Source organism: Beta vulgaris, chromosome 1 (genome assembly GCF_026745355.1).
Source record: "Beta vulgaris subsp. vulgaris cultivar EL10 chromosome 1, EL10.2, whole genome shotgun sequence".
Lineage (NCBI taxonomy): Eukaryota > Viridiplantae > Streptophyta > Magnoliopsida > Caryophyllales > Amaranthaceae > Beta > Beta vulgaris.
Window position 1 is genome coordinate 23342837 of NC_079202.1, and position 7277 is coordinate 23350113.

Genomic DNA, 7277 nt, shown 5'->3' on the forward strand with positions numbered 1-7277 from the left:
AGCCTACTCCAAATCTAAGTAGGAATCTAACAAGATTTTTCGATTAAGGCCATTAGACTCCTAAAGATAATAGGACCCTTTTCATCATAAAACAACTTAAAATAAGAGTTATAAAGCAAATAAAATACATGGTTTCTTAACAGAACTAGGGAATTACATAAAGAATCCTAACAAAACTAGGAATTCTTGAAATGATTCTTCCCACATACATCATCCTCCATTTCTTAAGTTCAACTTGTCTCAAGTTCCCTTTAATGTAGCCATGCAACCATCCATACGCGAAATCCATGAACTAGAGAAACAAGATTGTCGTGGATAGCCACACTTTTTTCAAGAATATGCATACATGTGCTAACAATCAAACCTTGAAAACAACAATCGGGAAGCAATATATTAAGCTCTTTTATTGAACGCTTGAATTTAACGTTGTGCACATCTCGAATGGCCAAGATAATAGCTCTATTATTTGCACAAATCAAAGTTTCAATCTTTAACTCATCTTTAACATCAACAACAAATTCTGGAATCTCCGCCACAGTTTCATCATCAACAAGAACTACTTTTATTTCTTCATCTAAACATGTAGTTCGTTGTTGTAACCAAAGTTCAATCTCCGCATTATCCTCTAGAATTTGTGCCAATACATCATCGAGTGTTAATGGACTCCTAAGACCTAGTTAAAATCTTAAAAATCTTTTAAAACCCACTTGTAACTCATGTTTCCATCCACTTGAACCCATAGATTTTAAATTTATAAAAAAGTCAGAATTTGCATCGAAAGTAATTGCTCGTTGTGAAGTTTTTTTTATCACCAAACCACATGAAATTGTTACAGGACCTAACCCTATATATATATTAAACACTTGTATAAAATTTCATTCAATTATTCAAAGCTATAAGTTAGCAGTTAATTTTTTCCCCAAACTGTTCCAAACTTCCCCGGTTTTTGACAAATTCGAAAGATCAATCTCGAATATATAAAAATCTTACTAAATTTTTGGACAATAAACTAGATACGTAGTAGTCCAGTTTAGGCTCAAGAATCACCAAAAGCATCGATCGGAGGTGGTATAACGAGTTGTTTAAAGTTACCTTAGAAGTTTGTTTATTGCGGCGATTTTGTTTTTGCTTCATCTTCTTCTCCAAGAATGTTTAGATAACAAAGGGATTTAGATGCATTTTCTCTTATACAAAATATTTATTTTGCGAATATTAAAATTAAGAACAACACTCGAACTAATATAATCTCACGTTTATAATGATAAATATTCGAACATTATGTGGTTTAAGGTGTAAAGATTATAACTTTATGATTGATAGGCTCTATTGTTTCCTCAAGAACTAGAGGATCTCTCACTAACCTCGATTAAAACATGCACACAAACCTCGATTTGTATGTTCTTGGTCCACCACCAATAATCAATGCAAAGCATTCGACTTTCTTAAACTCAAAATCATTCTTATGTTGTCTTTATTGACATTGAACATGTATATATATTACACGCCTAAACAAAGTCCTAATTAAGCACAACTAGCTAAGAACATAAAGACTCCTAGATAAACAAAACAAACATCGCATGGCTAATAAGATAAACATAAGCAATCTTATCTAAGCTACCCATTGTTATCACACGCTTAGCTTACTCCAAATCTATGTAGGAATCTAACAAGACTCTATGAGTAAGGGTATTAGACTCCTAAACATTATAGGGTCCCTTTCATCATAAAACCACCTAAAATAAGAGTTATAAAGCAAATATAATACATAGTTTCCTAACAAAACTATGAAACTACATAAAGACTCCTAACATAACTAGGACTTGAGGAAATGAAGCCTTCCCACATACATCATCCTCTCTTTCTTAAGTTCAACTTGTCTCAAGTTGCGTCTAATGTAGCCATGCAACCATCCATACGCGAAATCCATAAATTAGAGGAACAAGATTGTCGCAGATAGCCACACTTTTTTCAAGAATATGCATACATCTGCCAACAATCAAACCTTGGAAACAAAAGTTATGAAGCAATATATCAAGCTCCTTTATTAAACGCTTGAATTTAACGTTGTGCACATCTCGAACGGCAAGATCGAAGCTCTGTTATTTGCACAAGTCAAAGATTCAAATCTTTAACTCATCTTCAACATCAACAACAAATTTTGGAACTTCCTCCACAGTTTCATGAACAACAAGAACTACTTTGTTTGTTCATCTATACATGTAGTTCGTTGTTGTAACCACAATTCAATCTCCACATTCTCCTCTCGAATTTGTGCCAATACCTCGTCTAGTGTTGATGGACTCCTAAAACCTAGTTGAACTCTTTCAAATCTTTTAAAACCCACTTCCAACTCATGTCTCCATCCACTTGAACCCATAGATTTTAAATTGATGCAAAACAGCCAAAATTTGCATTGAAAGTAATAGCTCGTTGTGAAGTTGTTAAGTCTCAAAAACACACGAAATTGTTACAGAACCCTAGCCCTATATATATTAAACACTTGTCCAAATTTTCATTCACTTATTCAAAGCGAGAAGTTCGCAGTTAATTTTTTCCCCAAACTGTTCTAGACTTACCCGGTTTTTGTCCAATTCGAAAGATCAATCTCGTAAATATATCAAAATAAATTCAAATCTTACTATATTTTAGGAGAAAAAACTAGAGACGTAGTAGCTAGATTAGGTTCAAGAATCACCAAAAACTTTGATCAGAGGTGGGAGAACGAGTTGTTCAAAGTTACCTTAGAAGTTTATTTATTACGACGATTTTCTTTTTCTTTCTTTCTTCTTCTCTAAGAATGTCTGGGTATTGGGACTTATATGCCTTTGCTCTTATACAAAATGTTTCGTTTGCAGATATTAAAATTAAGAACAACACTGGAACTAATATAATCTCACGTTTATAATGATAAATATTCACACTTTATGTGGTTTAAGGTATAAAGATTGTAAATTTATGATGGATAGGCTCTATTGTTCCCTCGAGAACTAAAGTATCTCTCACTAACCTCAATTAGAAGATGCACACAAACTTCGATTTCTATGTTCTTGGTCCACAACCAATAATCAATGCAAAGCATTCGACTTTCTTTAAACGCAAAATCATTCATATGTTGTCTTATTGATTTTGAACGTGTATATATATTACATGCGTAAACAAAGTCCTAATTAAGCACAACTAGCTAAGAAGATAAATACTCCTAGATAAACAAAACAAACATTGCATGCCTAATAAGATAAACATAAGCAATCTTATCTAAGCTACGATACCATTACTATAACCGCCGCAATATATTTTGCCAGATTTAAAAAAACATGTGAATCGTTTCATTTTTCCTCTTTCAATTTCTCGACCCTTTCTACTTTCACACACTCTCTCTACTCTCACACTCTCTCACATAATCCGGCAAAAGGGTTTCAATTTTCGGCGAGATGCGTCGGTTTTCCGGCGAAAGGGTCGGTAGAATTTCCAGCGAGGGTTCGTATAATCTCCTTCGCTTCTCCTCCTCCACTTCTCATCCGCTTCGCCCCTTTTCGGTGTCAACAGTGGCGCCACTCTTTCACTCCTTCACCGGCGCCACTCTTTTACTCCTTCACCGGCGCCACTGTTGCACTTCACCGCCGGTGCCACCCTCTCCTTGTCATATTAGGTTAGTTTTCCATAAATTTTTCTTAATGAATAGTGTTTTAATGAAAATTTTGGCTTAAATAGTAGTTTAAAATGCTTAGTATAAAGTACATATATGATTAGTTATAAGATTTGATGATTAAAAACTGATTTTGTGATGATTTTGCTTAAGTTTTTGTATGCCCTAAAATGTTATACGGGATTGTTTTTGCTTAAGTTCTTGTAATGTTTTTGTAATTCTTTATTTCAAGTGATATGCAATGGCTTTATATTGATAGACTCGTCAATGGGAGGGGAAGGGAAATCTAAGGAATGGTTTGGTACTTGTTTTTTTGTGATAACTTGAAGTCGCTTGAATGCGATTATTGTTTGGTGATGACTTGGAATCGCTTGAATGCGATTGTTTTTATGTACATCATATTGCCTATTTTACCCGTTCAAGACTTACTCATTAAAAGTAAGTCTTGAATAGTCATCGTTTTGAGACTGTTCTTAAACGTCACATCTCACTTAAGTAGTGAATGTGTGTTGATTCTTTGATTCTATGTGAAATACGGTTAGTCATTTTCCTAATTTGTTCTTCGAGTACATATAAGATAAACAATTATCTTTATTATGTACTTAGAGAACTGAAGGGAAATGCTAACAAATTTTACTTGGAATCAAAGATAATACATGCATTCACTTGTGGTATTGGACGTTTAAGGATGGGTTAGGTTGGAGTGATAAGGACTCAAAGGAAGCATGCATTGAATATTAGCTTGTTGTGTTATATTTATGTGAATTTTTTAATTGATAATAATTTTTTATGTATGTATGTATGTGTAGGTGGTTTTTAGAAATGGATCGAAGTTGCATGTATGTAAAGCGGAATACGTTGGAGTTCGTACAAGGTGTGAATGAGTTTTTTAAACGTGCTGTAGAACATCAACAACTTACTTGCGAGGATGAGATTTATTGTCCGTATGTTGATTGCTACAATGTGAATATGATTTCTGGTATTAGGACCATAAGCGATCATATTATTCGTCGTGGATTTAGGGCTGAGTATTATATTTGGTTATGGCATGGTGAGAAGGAAAAATATACTCAGGATGGGGTTAGTGTTGATATTGGCACTAGTAACTCATTAGAGATTGATATGTCGAATGTTGGGGTTGAGAATGAAGTTGTGATTGGAGATCATGTTAGGACTGAAGGTGATGATGTAGTAGGTGATGAAAATGACCATAGAGATATAGTGACATTATGGATGAAGAGTTTGGTGACGATCGATTAGGTGAGATGTTGGAAGGGGCTCGTGATCATTTTAATGAGCGACCACGAGTGTTTGACAGTTTGTCTGAAGCTGCTGGGAAACCCCTTTATCGAGGGTGTACAAATTACACTCAATTGAATGGTATTTTAACTCTTTTCAACATTAAAGCGAAACATAATTTAACTGATGTAACATCCCGTCCAATGCAAAGAATAGTAGAGACTAAAATAAAAGAAATAGTGCAAATAGAGGCAGCGGAAATACCAATAAGACGGAGATGCTACTCTAAGGAGTAGAATATGAATCTATAATAAGTAAAATCCTTCAAAGACAATATTCAATCTTCAAAGTCATATATATAAAAAGGGAAAATGAGGTCGCATACCCTCACTCCAACAAGTCTCAAAACATCATATGATTTCCAAAAGAAACCTCAAAATAGAGAATGTCCAAACCAAAAGACAACTAAAATTCGTAGTTCGAAACATGTGACAACACGAAAGGGATAGCTACTTAAGACCAACTAAGTAACTAGTCCTAATTCCTGCCTTAAACTGCTCGTCCACTATGACTAGCACCACTTTCTTGCTCACATGGTTATAACGCACAACCCCGGTCCAAATCGTGACGATCCTAAACAGCATCACCATCTGCATAATAAATCAACAACTTCCACAATCAGTGGGGAGTAACTAGCAGTTCTCCCAGCTCAAATAGAAACAGATAATGAACTTAAAAGTAATTAGAAGCAACATCAAAGAACACATTAACGAGTTACCAATCTCACCAAGAGGTACAAATAATCACAAGTAACCAATAAGGAAAATTCAATATCTCACCAAGTCCCGATCAACCATGCAACAAATGCGGTCAACAAGCTCAAACATAACAGACTATACCGTCTGTGAGTAGACTCATTGGACCATGCCGCCCGAGGCCTAAGTTGCATATTCGAGGAACCATACCGCACTTTTCGAATAGCTATAATATACGGATCATACCACCCGTAAGTGAACCAATGGACCATACCACCCAAGGTTAAGTCACCAAGTTCCTAGGACCATACCGCCCTTAGGATAATCAAACTCAAGTTCCTAGGACCATACCGCCCTTAGGATCATCAAACCCAATTCCTAGAACCATACCGTTCATAGGATCGATCCAACTCTTCAAACATAATGTATACACGACAAGGTATACACACAATCCGACTAAACCAACTTTCATAGGTATACACAACATGGTATACAAGCAAATCAAATCCAGCTAACCAATAAGGTTCAATCGTGAGAATACACAACCACAACACAAGCATTCAACACTCTCCAAGGCAAACAACCATAAGCTACCCAACAAAATTGGGCACATACCCTTAATATACTTACTCAACCAACCCAACTTACTCAAACAAATTTAGCATACATACCTTATATAACATCACTATAATACTAGGAAAGACTTACTAATGAAAAGAAGCAACCATAAACACAAAAGACATGCACCGATTCGCAAAAGAAAACCTCGTCAGGGAAACTGACGAATGGGAGCTGGCGCTCCCTTGTGGAGCTGGCAGCGAGCACTCCAGACAGGAGCCAACGCTCCTTGCTGGCAGCGAGTGCTCGTAGTCTTCGAGCTAGGCTCGTACGTGATCCAATGACCAACTCAATCCACACCAAACATCATCAACCAACACCCTTAACATGAGACACATCCCTCAACAATCAAATACTCCAATCCCCAATTAACAAACCAAGTTACACCAAATCATTTGAACAACAAAAACATGAAATTTGACAAACTAACTAGCAAGAACCAACGAGATGATCATAACAACATGTTCACTACATGAAAAGTAACACAAGAACAACCATACTTAACATGATAATACGTTAAACTACAATCATACAATCATCTAAGTTCCACCTAGCATGATTCTCAGTTCTCTAACGCAATTCTAACAACCTAAGTTCGTCATCTATTCCCTATCGAACTAGAATAACGCTAGTTACCTTTTTCTTGAAGAGGTAAGTAGTGAAACACTTCGATCGTAGTCTAATTGCCTTGTGAGTAATCACCACCTTCGTCTCCTACGAACACAATCACAACAAACTCAACACATGCTTGAAAACCGGTGCAAGAATAACTTGAAACCAAGAAATGTGGACTGATTTTTATGTGAGAAAATGTGAAGGAAAAACAAAACTTTTCCTCTCCCTTTTTCTTGTATTAGGCGTGTAAAATGAAGTTGATAAGGGAGGTATTTTTCTGATTTTATTTTCAAAAAATGAAGGTGAAGAGTTTGTGTTTTAAGAGGTGTATTAAGAAAGGTAAATGAAGATATGACTCTTGGTTAACTTAACGTTACAAGAGCTTAATAAGGCTGTCCAACAAC